Source organism: Marmota marmota, unplaced genomic scaffold (assembly GCF_001458135.2).
Source record: "Marmota marmota marmota unplaced genomic scaffold, marMar, whole genome shotgun sequence".
Taxonomy (NCBI): domain Eukaryota; kingdom Metazoa; phylum Chordata; class Mammalia; order Rodentia; family Sciuridae; genus Marmota; species Marmota marmota.
Window position 1 is genome coordinate 19,306,923 of NW_025999941.1, and position 12,864 is coordinate 19,319,786.

The following is a 12,864-nucleotide window of genomic DNA, read 5'->3' on the forward strand; positions in this document are numbered from 1 at the left end:
AATGATATTTCATTATTTTTTGTGTATGTGTGTGAGAGAGAAAGAGACACATCAAATTTCCCACAATAAGCATTAGATATATGATCAGCCAAAAGGAGTTCCAAAATGTGAACAAATTTCTTTTGCAGAAGAGAAATTTCCCATTTTAACAGCTGGAGTAAGAGAGGGTAGCAGGAGGGTGGACAGAAATCAGTGCACATTACATGCAGGTAGGGAATGTCCCAGTGAACCCACTAATGTGTACAACTAATACGAGCTAACAGTCAAATTAAAAAACCTGGAGATTACCCCAAATCCCCACTTAAACTTCTCTGAGTGTGATTGATGTTGTGGTCAAACAGTGTTGAAAAGTGAAAAATGGAACCTACGTCTCTGTGGGCTCCCAGATGACAAATGACCAATTCCCTCCCTTCTTTCCCATTTCCAACCTTGTCCATGGAACCACTGAATCTACAGGCTGCTTCGCCTTCAGAGTCTTACAATGGGTAGGAACAGGGTTGCAGCTATAAGTCCTCAGGGCTGCTCTCTGGCAGTGGGCGGGTGAGGGGGGTGACCTCTTCATTTTGGTTTAACCCCTTTCTTACCTTAAGGACTTGAAATAAATCTGGTAGAGCCTCAAGGAATTAGCTGGGTGAGACTAAGATATTTTGGCCAAACGAGTTTGTGTGAAGTATATTCTTCCCCATGGCTCACCATAAAGCACCATGTCCCCACCCCCCTTCTATCACATTTTGGAAAGAAAGAGGACTTTGTAGCTGGGTACGGTGGGGCACACCTGTAACCCCAGCAGCTCCGGAGGCTGAGACAGGAGGATCATGATTTCAAAGCCAGCCTCAGCAACTTAGCAAGGCCCTAAGCAACTCAGTGAGACCCTGTCTCTAAATAAAATACAAAATAGGACTGGGGATGGGGCTCAGTGGTTAATCACGTCTGGGTCCGATCCCTGGTATCAAAAAAAAAAAAAAAGGAATTTATAGGTCACTGCATACAGTTAGATGTTAGGAGAGTAGAACTTGCAGGGTCACTGGCTGACTAAGCTTGTTAAGCTTCCAAAATACCACCCTAGTTTAGGAGCTGTATTGTCATTTAGGAAAGATTCTGGGATCCAGTGGTGGGCTTTTTTGTTTGTTTGTTCATTTTTGGGGGGAGGGGGTGCTAGGGCACTTACCCACTAAGCCACATCCCCAGTTTTGTTTTTCTTTTTATTTTTTATATAGAGACAGGGTCTCACTAAGTTGCTGAGGCTGGCTTTGAACTCTGGATCCTCCTGCCTCAGCCTCTGGAGCCACTGAGATGACAGGCGTGGGCCACTGTGCCCGGCATTGGTGTTTGACACTGACATTTTCTATTTGCCTCTTCAGGGCCCCTCTCTCTACTTCTTCACCAAACTTGGTGCCGATTGCCAAGGATCCATCAAGGGGCTCCCTTACCGCTGACTCCGCACTGGCTGAGGCCCAGCAGAGGCACCGTGGAGGGTCTCTCAGAAGAGTGAGCTCTCGGTGCTGATTTCCCTCCACAGCCGGACGGTGTTTCTCACTGAAGGCCTCGAGTCATGATGCTCCGACCACTCAGGATGTGGTTCCACTTACAATGTTTGGGCCTTGCGATGGTGCGAGGGGTCGTAGGTTTTTAGTAGAAACCATACATCAGATTTTGCTTCCTGAGCCATCAGTGTTCAGTAAGATGCTCTTTTGCAATGCTGAGCGGTGACCTCAGCGGCAGCTCCCAGCCAGCCATGAGACCCTGAGGGCACGTGTCCTGCAGGCCACAGTGGACTGTGCTGCTAAGGAGGACGGCGGCAGGTTCAGAATCTTAAGCTCACTTTCTGCTCAGATTCTGAACCAACCATGGGATGGGTTTCCAGGAGGTAGCCCCACGGTAGGGTGCCGGGCCTCCATACAGCTACAGATGACCTCCTGGTCCCATCCTCTCACCTCTTAGGAGTCTGGAGTGACACAGCTCTGTTGTGGCTAAGCACAAGGCTCTGCCCCACCCCTGGCTGGTTTCCTGTAGCCCAACCCATATTTTTATAAACAACTGTACACTTCTATTAAATTCTCCTCAACTGTCCCGGGGGAGAGAGCCCAATCCGTCCTGCCAAGACCCCGAGCCCCACCTGTTTTGATGTTCAGCCATCATTTCTCCCCATTCTACCTTCAACGGGGCTGCTGAGCACAGCATCTGCTGGCTCAACAGCAGGCTGGCTCCAGATGGCCCTCTCTGTGACCTGGTGAGATGAGGAATCTTGCCAGCTGTGCACACTGAAGCCAACCAATGCGCATCAGAGTCAGGAGGCCAGGGCTCACCCCAACCCTCAGTGATGTTCTGGCCAAAGGAAGCGCAGCTTTAACACTAGAGGCCATTGGGCTGGGGATGCAGCTCAGTGGTAGGGTACTTCCTGGCCTGGGAGAGGCCTTGGGTTCAATCTGGCATCAAAATCATCATCATCATCATCATCAATAAAAAATATGGAAAAAATAAGTAAAATGATAAAATCAACAGAACTAGCAGCCACTGCTTGTTCTATTCAAAGCTCACGCCAACGCTCTAACCATCACCTCAAAACTCACCATGAAGAGGCTTTGATTTAGTTAACCAGCACACAGTAGGTGGTTACTCTTTGTAGGGTACCCTGTGGCTTACTCTTGTATTTAACCTCCCCAGTTCCCCACCTGGTAGGTACCACCACTTTACAGGAAGGCCCAGAGAGATCAGACAACTTGTACTAATCCACCAGGGGCTGGAGGGCTGGCACTCAGACCCAGGCCTTTAGGGGTCTCCATAAGTCCCAAAGGTTTAGAGAATGTTCTTAGAGGAATAGCTTTGGGGATTGTTTTAGTCACTGCTGTAACTAAAAGAACCCGACCAGAACAACTGTAGAGGAGGAAGAGTTTATTTGGGGGCTCATGGTTTCAGAGGTCCCAGTCCATAGACAGCAGGCTCCATCCCTCGGGGCTCGAGGGGAGGCAGGACATCATGGAGGAAGAGTGTGGTGGAGGGAAGCAGCTCACATGGTGATCAGGAAGCAGAGAGAGACTCCACTCTCCAGAGACAAATAGAGACCCCAAAGCCACGCCCCCAGTGCCCCCTCCTCCAGCCACACCCACCTGCCTCCAGCCCCCACCCAGTTAATCCCATCAGGGGTTCATTCACTGGTTGGGTTAAGGCTCTCACAACCCAGTCATGTCTCCTCTGGACCTTCCTGCATTGAGCTTTTGGGGGACACCTCCCATCCACACTCTAACAGGATGAAAGCTCACCTTTAAGTCTAGGAAGTCTAGGCCCTCCTGCTTTGGCTGGGTGCTCTGTGCTCCTTACCTAACTCTTTGGAGATTAGTTCCCTCACTCAGAAGAGGCTAAGACCTTGTCTACATTCCAGGCTAATCGTAACTACTGAAGAAACTACATGGAGGAAAGCGATTTCTAAACCCTTAAGGGTTATGAAACTGTGGCCGACTCCTTTGATTTCTTCTGATTTTCTTGTGCCTTGAAGCGGTGAATCTGATTCGAGCTTCCATTTTCATGGGAACCGTAAGAACAGACCCAGTGAAGTTGGACTCTCAGCAATAGTAAGAGTAGTAACGATACCACTAAAAACAATAATGCTTTTGCTTCTAACACCAGCTCATATTCATTCACCACTTACTGATCACTTTCATTAAAGATACTGGGTGAAGAATCACACATGCGTCATCTTAATCTTTTCATGATGCTGTGCATAGGTACTCTCTTAGCTCCAGGCTCCTCAAGACTGCAAAGCCTGTTAAAATGTAGGGCCTAGGGTCCCGAGTTTCCCATTCAGCTCATCTGGAGTGAGCTCTTCAGTTCTGCATTTCTAATAAGTTCCAAGGTGCTGCTGGCCAGGTCGACTATGCTCTTGAGTACGCTGGCCTGACATTTTAAAAATCTAAATGTAAGTCTCACAACTGCTTTGGCAGGGCCAGTTCTGAAATACAGGTGTTTTAATCGGCTTTTTTACCACCAANGGAGTGACACAGCTCTGTTGTGGCTAAGCACAAGGCTCTGCCCCACCCCTGGCTGGTTTCCTGTAGCCCAACCCATATTTTTATAAACAACTGTAGAGGAGGAAGAGTTTATTTGGGGGCTCATGGTTTCAGAGGTCCCAGTCCATAGACAGCAGGCTCCATCCCTCGGGGCTCGAGGGGAGGCAGGACATCATGGAGGAAGAGTGTGGTGGAGGGAAGCAGCTCACATGGTGATCAGGAAGCAGAGAGAGACTCCACTCTCCAGAGACAAATAGAGACCCCAAAGCCACGCCCCCAGTGCCCCCTCCTCCAGCCACACCCACCTGCCTCCAGCCCCCACCCAGTTAATCCCATCAGGGGTTCATTCACTGGTTGGGTTAAGGCTCTCACAACCCAGTCATGTCTCCTCTGGACCTTCCTGCATTGAGCTTTTGGGGGACACCTCCCATCCACACTCTAACAGGATGAAAGCTCACCTTTAAGTCTAGGAAGTCTAGGCCCTCCTGCTTTGGCTGGGTGCTCTGTGCTCCTTACCTAACTCTTTGGAGATTAGTTCCCTCACTCAGAAGAGGCTAAGACCTTGTCTACATTCCAGGCTAATCGTAACTACTGAAGAAACTACATGGAGGAAAGCGATTTCTAAACCCTTAAGGGTTATGAAACTGTGGCCGACTCCTTTGATTTCTTCTGATTTTCTTGTGCCTTGAAGCGGTGAATCTGATTCGAGCTTCCATTTTCATGGGAACTGTAAGAACAGACCCAGTGAAGTTGGACTCTCAGCAATAGTAAGAGTAGTAACGATACCACTAAAAACAATAATGCTTTTGCTTCTAACACCAGCTCATATTCATTCACCACTTACTGATTTACCTTGGATGATCTCATTTAATCCTCATACCCACTCTTTGAGTAGGCATCAAGGTCATTTTTTGGTTTGTCTTTTTAAAAATTTTTAAAATTTGTTCTTTTTAGTTATATATGCCCATAGAGTGTATTTTGAAATATTCTACATACATGGAGTATAATTTATTCTAATGAGGATCCCATTCTTGTGGTTGTATATGATTGGACTTACATTGGTTATGCATTCATATATGGACATAGGAAAGTTATGTCTGTTTCATTCTACTGTCTTTCCTATTCCCATCTCCCCTCTCTTCCCCGCATTCCTCCTGTCCAGTCCAGTGAATCTCGACTCATCCCTCTCCACTGCAAATCAGAGAGAACATTCTACCTTTGGTTTTTTGGGACTGACCTATTTCACTTAGCACTATAGTCTCCAGTTCCATCCATTTACCAACAAATGCCATAATTTCATTCTTTTGTATGGTGAGTAATATTCCATTATGTATATGTACCTCTCCATGTCATTTTTGGATGAGAAAACTGAAGTTCAGAGAGCTTGTGTCATTCACCCAAAATTGCTCTGCTTTAAAAGGCTTGGTTGGGATCTGAATTGACCTCTGCTCCTTGAACTGCACTGTTGAATACAGTAATCACTAGCTTGTGAAATGTGGCTGGTACAAGCCGAGATGTGCTCTCTATGCAAAATAGACACTGGATTTTGAAGACTTAATGTGAAACAAAGAAAAAAAAATATCTCCCCAGTGGCTAGGGAGGCTGAGTGAGGAGGATCGTGAGTTCAAAGCCAGCTTCAGCAAAAGCGAGGTGCTAAGCAACTCAGTGAGACCCTGTCTCTAAATAAAAAACAAAATAGGGCTAGGGATGGGGCTCAGTGGGCAAGTGCCCCTGGGTTCAATCCCTGGTACAAAAAAAACAAACAAAAAAACTTGTTAATAATTGTATATGGATTACATATTTGGGGTGTGTTGGTTTAACTGAAATACATTAGTAAAGTGAATTTTGGTGGCTTTCTCTCTCAAATACAGCTACTATAAGTTTTAAGTCACAGACACAGCTTGCAATGTGGTTCTGCTGAACTGCACTGGGGCTAGGAGCTATGAGACAGCTCTGGAGCCTTCGCAGGGCCACTCTCTGATTGCACTGGCTACAGCGGGAACAAAGCAGACTAGACATTTGCTTTTGATAACATGGATGACAAGGAAGGGACCAAACCCATATTTGTGTGGCTTCCAAAACGCCACAGCTTGTCTTCAACGAGATGCCGTGGGGCTGCACCATGTGCTTCTCTCAAGATCCTGATGGCTGGATCCAGCCTGAAAGCAAACATTTCAAAACCTTTGGCAGAAGTAGTCTGGGGAGAGGCTTCCAAGCCATCAGGCCGGCAGATGATGTTTACTTCTTGTGACATAAGAGTCAAGTCAAATTCTATTTCATAGCAGTTACTTTCACGTCTTGAGAATAGCAAAATCCCTTTAGATGATCCCAGCACCCCTGCACAACTCCAAATCCCTTTAAACAAATCTGTGGCTTTGCTTCTTTTGTGCAAAACAGGGCTTCATTTTCCCAACCCAGACAGGTTCTTTAGCCTCCTGAGATGCTGTGGGCACTAGCAGAAGGGATGTGTGCATAGGTGTGAGTGTGTATGTGTATTTTATTTTAATTTTTGGTACCAGGGATGGAACCCAGGGGCACTTAACCACTGAGCCCCATCCCCAGCCCTATTTTGTATTTTATTTAGAGACAGGGTCTCGCTGAGTGGCTTAGGGCCTCGCTTTTGCTGAGGCTGGCTTTGAACTTGCGATCCTCCTGCCTCAGCCTCCTGAGCCACAGGGATGACAGGCGTGCACTACCTCACAGACGTGTGTGTATTTTTTTAAACGGACTGACAATAGCTAGGTTCAAAGATGTGAAATCACCAAGTTTAGTAGAGTGATTCTTGAAAAATGGTTGGCGGGGGTCAAAGATTGGCAGAAACAATGACCACTGCATGTCTCACACAAAGGGCTTCATATTTGGCAAAGTCCTTCTATGCCCATGGTTTTGCTGGCCCCTTTCTACATCTTGATGAAGAATAGGAGGAATCTGAGACAGGGTTTCAGTTTGGCATCAGACAGCAGGAAAAAGATTTGTATGGTAGCTTTTCATTGCTGTGACAAAATACCTGTGAAAAATCAACTTGAAGTACAAAAGATTTATTTTGGCTCATAGTTCCAGAGCTCATGGTCATCTGGCTTCCTTGCTTCTGGGTCTGTGGGGAGGCAGAGCATCATGGTGGAAGGGCGTGGTGGAGTAAGATGCTCACCTCATGGTAGCAGGAAAGCAGAAAGAGTGAAAGGATGGTACAATGGACAAGACACAGTTCCCAAGGGCACATACCAAGAGCCCACTTCCTTCAGCTAGGTTCCTACCTCCTAAGGCTTCCACCACCTTCCAACAATACGGTCAAATTTTGAATCTATCAATCACTAATCCACTAATAAGGTTAAAGCCCTCATGATCCACTCACTTCCCCAAACACCACCTCTGGATGCTGCTGCACGGGGGACCAAGCCTTCGACACATGCGTTTTGCAGGGGGGGGGGGGAACATTTCAGATCTATACCAGAACAATTTGGAATCAGAAGGCTTGCACTTAAATTTCTGATCTAACTTTCCTAGCTGTGTGACCCTGGGTCAGTTTCCAAACTTCTCTGAACTTGCTTTGACTCATTCATCAAACGTGGCTGACACAGACTCTGAATGCTACACGTGATGTATGATTTCATGTATTCGATGTTTTCAAAGAGGCAAAACTCTATCTGTGGTTTCTCTGGGTTTAGGGATGGGCACGGACGGGGAGGGCCTGATCACAAAGTGTTGGCACAGGGGATATTTTGGAGTGACTGCACTAATATCTTCATTGTTGTGGTCATGAAAACCCAGAACTAACTGTTCAGGGTGGGGGGAAAAGTGAATTTTACTGGATGTCAATTTTAAAATATTTATGTAGTTTTTTTTTTTTTTTTTTTTTTTTAAAAACATAACCAGGTTGAAAAACAAAACAAAAAAAAGTATCTGTCTGGAAGGTTGAGGTCAAGCTACTTCTTTATATCCCTAATCTGGTATTTCTAGTCTGCTGTTGCAGGATAGAAGTATCAAAAATTTAATTTGATTCTTAAAACTGTCAAAAAGGAAATAGGGCCAAATCCAGGGCTCAGAATGGAATGCTGATGTGGTGACAGTAGATGGGAGGTCGGGCTCCCATGACCAGCTTTGCCAAACCTTCCCTTTGTCCACCCTGGATGGCCCATGTCACCTCCCCCTGGCACCCCTCCCCCGCCTGCCCGGTGACTCTGAACTTTCTCACCGAGTTTCACCCAGACCTTGTTGTCTCTGGGCTGTTTGTGTTAGGCATGGTGCCAACTGGCTTGATCTGCCCACTGCTACAGAAAACAAATCTCTCCTCCATTTCTCATGTGTTCCTGGCCTAACAAATAAACCACTGTCTAAGTTTCACACGGATTCGTGCAAATGACCCATCTCTTTCCACACAGAATGATTTCCTGCAGGCTGGGATTTTTTTTTTTTTTTTTACAAAGTTGAACTATATAACTGACCGGTGGCGGTGTGGTCCTCCGAGTGGGTGAAGGGTATTTGGAGCTGCTAGGTGTTCATTGATTACATGGGCCGTTCTCTGCCACGGCTCTTGGTGAGGGGAATTAGGGTGGGCCCGTGGATTCAAAGCATGTGGCTTTGAAATCTCATTCAGTTTGCTGGAAGTGTCCCAGCTCTGTGTCTCAGGGATTGCCTTCTCTCCCTCTGCATTTTGGATGCTTTTGTGGTGGGACACAAGGAGCGAAATGGTTTCCTCTTCTTCTCCTATGTTATGTCGAGAAATTGGCTCTTCCTTTCCTTATAGCTGCCTGTTCCTTCCTTTTAAGAAAGTGGCTATCCATGTACAAAAATAGAGAGTTCTAAGGTCCACGTACTGTTCTGAAGGGGGTTAGAGATGTATATACGTGTCTTTCTTGGTAACCACCAGGAACAGAGCTAGAAACTTGCAAGCAGATCATTTGTGGAGGCTTGAGATCAGAAGTGCCCCAAATGCCTTGGAATATAGATAGTCCTGTCTCCATCAACAGACGCACCAAGGGGGAGACCAGAGGTCCACTTGCTGGTCTACGGGAAGGATACTGGAAAGAAGTTGTGCGCTGCTCAGAGGGGCTGGTGCTTTCAAAGTTCCACTAAGCTCAGCCGGGTGCAGGGGTGCACACCTGTCATCCCAGAGTTCCAGAGGCTGAGGCAGGAGGATCATGAGTTCAAAGCCTCAGCAACTTATCGAGGCTTTGAGCAACTCAGTGAGACCCTGTCTCTAAATAAAATATTAAAAAGGGCTGGGGCTGGGGCTCAGTGGTTAAGTGCCCTTGGGTTCAATCCCCTGTATCAAAAAAAAAAAAAATCAAAAAAACAGAAAAACCCCTCAAAGTTCCGCCGACCTCAAGTGTCTGTGGTTCCCATGATTTCTGAATTTGCAAAGTAAGGGACTGATCCAGAGAGAGTGTATGGTCTCCCTTTTCTTGAAATTAATTAAAACATAATTTGCCCGTCCTTCCTACTATGTTGCATCTCTCCGGAGTCTTCCGAGTGCAGGGAGGTTGATACCCATGGGTTTCCTCAACAGGCTCCTTGTGCCCGCTGGTTGCCAGGTGAGTTCAATCCCTAGTGAACCCCTGGAAGGTGACGCAACAGAGGAGGGGGAGAGAAGGGAGCAAAAAGCATGAAGCAGTGGTTTCATTTCCAGCTCTTTCCGTGGATTTGGCACACGGTGAAAGTATTCCTTGGATGAAGGCAGCTCCCCACGCCCCTTCTCTGGTCCCCCTCCTGCTTGGGTCCCTCCAGGTCTGGGGACGGTTACACTCTCAAGTTATTCAGCTTGAATAGGCCATCTTTTTCCTTGGCAAGATCTTGCCTGACACAAATATCAAACACCTGCTGTGTGCAGTGGGGAAGATGATGACCGTTCTTGCCCTGAAGTGCTTCCCAGGGTATTGGTGGAGATAAGAAAAGGATTTTTTTAGGGAAACCAGATTTTGTTATGGCGTCTGTTGACCATGTGGGCTCTGTGACCCTAGGAGATGGGTACTGGGCCTCGTATGTGTCCTAACCAGAGCAAATGCAGCTAAAAGTAAAACCGACCGACTCTTCTGTGAACTCAGTCAAACAAACATCTTTTTTGTGGCTTCCTGACAAGACTTCTGGATCAACTGTTGGGGCGTGGGGTTCAGACGTGGCCTCTGACGGTGTTTGTGTAATGACAAAGTTAACTTTGGAGGAGCGACAGGCAGCAGGGGCCAGTGGTTTCTGGCAGTCACAGGGTGTTCTGGGAGGGTCAGGCTCAGAGGACACATGTTGGGACTGATCCTGGGATAAGGCAGGGATATTGCTCATTGGGATGCATACAGCTGCCTAATCACAGCGTTCCCCCAAGGAACACCAAGTTCCCCCAAGGAAAGGAACACACCTGCAGAGTCATTAATAGCAACCGAAAGTCAGTGACCCTTCAGGGAGGACACAGTGGGGGAGAAAAATATCCTCAAGTGTTCAAGAAAAGACAAGTAAAGATGCACATGAGGCTGGATGTGGTGGCTCGGGAGGCTGAGGCAGGAGGATCGTGAGTTCAAAACCAGCCTCAGCTACTTATGAGGCCCTAAGCAACTCAGTGAGACCCTGTCTCTAAATATCTAAATAAAAAATGGCTGGGGATGTGACTCAGTGGTTAAGCAGGCCTGGATTCAATCCCTGGTTTAAAAAAAAAAATAAACATGAGGCTTCATGCCTAGACCTCGCTTTATGGAACTGGGGCATCGGATGGAGGTTAAGCATGAATCTGGGCACAGAGAGCTTTGCTGTCTTTTGATCTGCTCCATCTTTCCTTTAGACTTGATCACATTGGTCTGGTTTTTAATCTGCAGGTCTTTTTAACCCAGAAGAAATGTTGAACCAGTTATGGTGGAATTGATGTCTTCTCCCACTCCAAAGCATCATTCCTCTTCCTGGTCAAACTGTAGGATTCTTTTAAAATTTTTATTTATTTTATTTATTTTTTTGTTACTGGGGATTGAACTCAGGAGCATTTAACCACTGAGCCCCATCCCCAGCCCTATTGTGTATTTTATTTAGAGACAGGGTCTCCCTGAGTTGCTCAGCACCTCACTTTTGCTGAGGCTGGCTTTGAACTCACGATCCTCCCGTCTCAGCCTCCCGAGCTGCTGGGATGACAGGCGTGCGACATTGTGCCCCACTAAAGAAGGATTTCTAACTTAGAGCCACATATATTCCCCCAGTGGGAAAAAAAATGACCTTTATTTTGAAGTGAAGGCAGCAGGCAAGCCCCTTGCCTCCTTATGGTGAATTTCCTTCTGGGCTCCTGGCCTCCTCTGATCTCTGTCCTTCAGGAATACTGTAGAAGGCAGAATCTCCGAAGTTTAGGGTTTTGCCATGTTTTTTATTAAGACTTCCCTTGGTCCCTGTTATAATTTGTATATTCAATGTTTTTCAAAGGCCCATGTATTAAAGGTGTGGTCTGCAAAGTGGGAGGTGCTGGAAACCTTAAGAGGTGAGGCCTAGTTAGGGGCACACCCTCAAGGGGCATTGTACAACCCTGGCCCCCTCCTTTCTTTCTATCTTTTGCTTCCTGGCCATGAGGGGTGTAGTTTTGCAAAGATGGTGTAGTTTTGCTTCACCATCTTTTCCTGCCAAGCTATGCTGCCACAGTCCCAAAGCAACAGGGCCAACTGATGGTGTGCTGGAAACTCAGAAACTATGAGCCAAAGTAAACCTTTTCTGCTTATAACATCATTATCTCAGGTGTTTTGTTATAGCGATGGAAAGCTCACATAATCCCTGAGTCAGAGATGATCACTTATCTATCAAGCTCATTTAGCCATTTTTCTTGGCACATACATGGATCACATTTCCCATCCTCACATGCAGGTTAATGTAGCAATGCGGAAGTCTCCCTTACTCCATGTAATGGGGACAGAGCAATGCTTATGGTAAAGGTGTTCCTTCAGAAGTCTGTTAGACTCTGAAAACCTGGCAGGGGGCCACAGGTCCTGTTGGATTCAAGATAAAAAGAGCCAGTGCTGTCCCCTGAAAATTAATCTTGAGAAATAAAGTGAGAAATAAAATTACCAAGGTTCACCACTGAGATGCTCAGATTTATCTGTCATGGCAGATGTTTAGTTACCATAACTAATATAGTTCCTATGCATTTATGTCCCTTACCCTAAGTATTTTCTGAGCACTGAAGAAAGGAGACATGAAGGAATGACTGCCTTCCTCAAGTTATAATAAAGAGGCCTTCTTCACTTTACATCAATTCACTCCAAAGGGCCACTCAGTGTTTTTCCCAAGAGAAGAAAGAGTAACTGGATGTTTCCACACTTGCAAACAGAAGTTTCTAACAATGACTGAATGGGAAAAGATGTTTTCTTCTTATTGGCACTGCAAAATTAAGTTTGTCTTGCTGCCAATGGAGAAATGTATACACTTTTTAGTGACAGAACACCTGTTGTAGGAGAAAACTGGACCATGTAGCAGAAGGCATTTTTTTGGACAGAGAAAGAAGAAACCAGTTCTGGTCCATATGTTCAGCCATAAGTGACTGTGTGAGGTTTAGCCTCCTCTCCTGAGTTTCACAGGGCATTGAAATGATTCAATACAATGAAATATATAAAAATAGGTCCAGGGTCTTTAAGCTGTCATGGGATAGGTGGACCAATCCAACAAAACTTGATTAGGATTTGTTTGGGGGGAGGGTGATATAAATGAGATAAGACACACACTGCCCTGCAAGATCTTCCAGTTGACTAGAAGACATAGGTGCTTAACAAACTAATAGGATGATACAGCAGCAAATGACCAGCAGTGTGACCTGAGTGTGTAAAAGCAGTGATTATTACATCCTTTTCATTTTTTTCTTTTCTTTCTTTTTNGCAGAAGGGGAGGATACAAAATGCCACAATACCAAGCC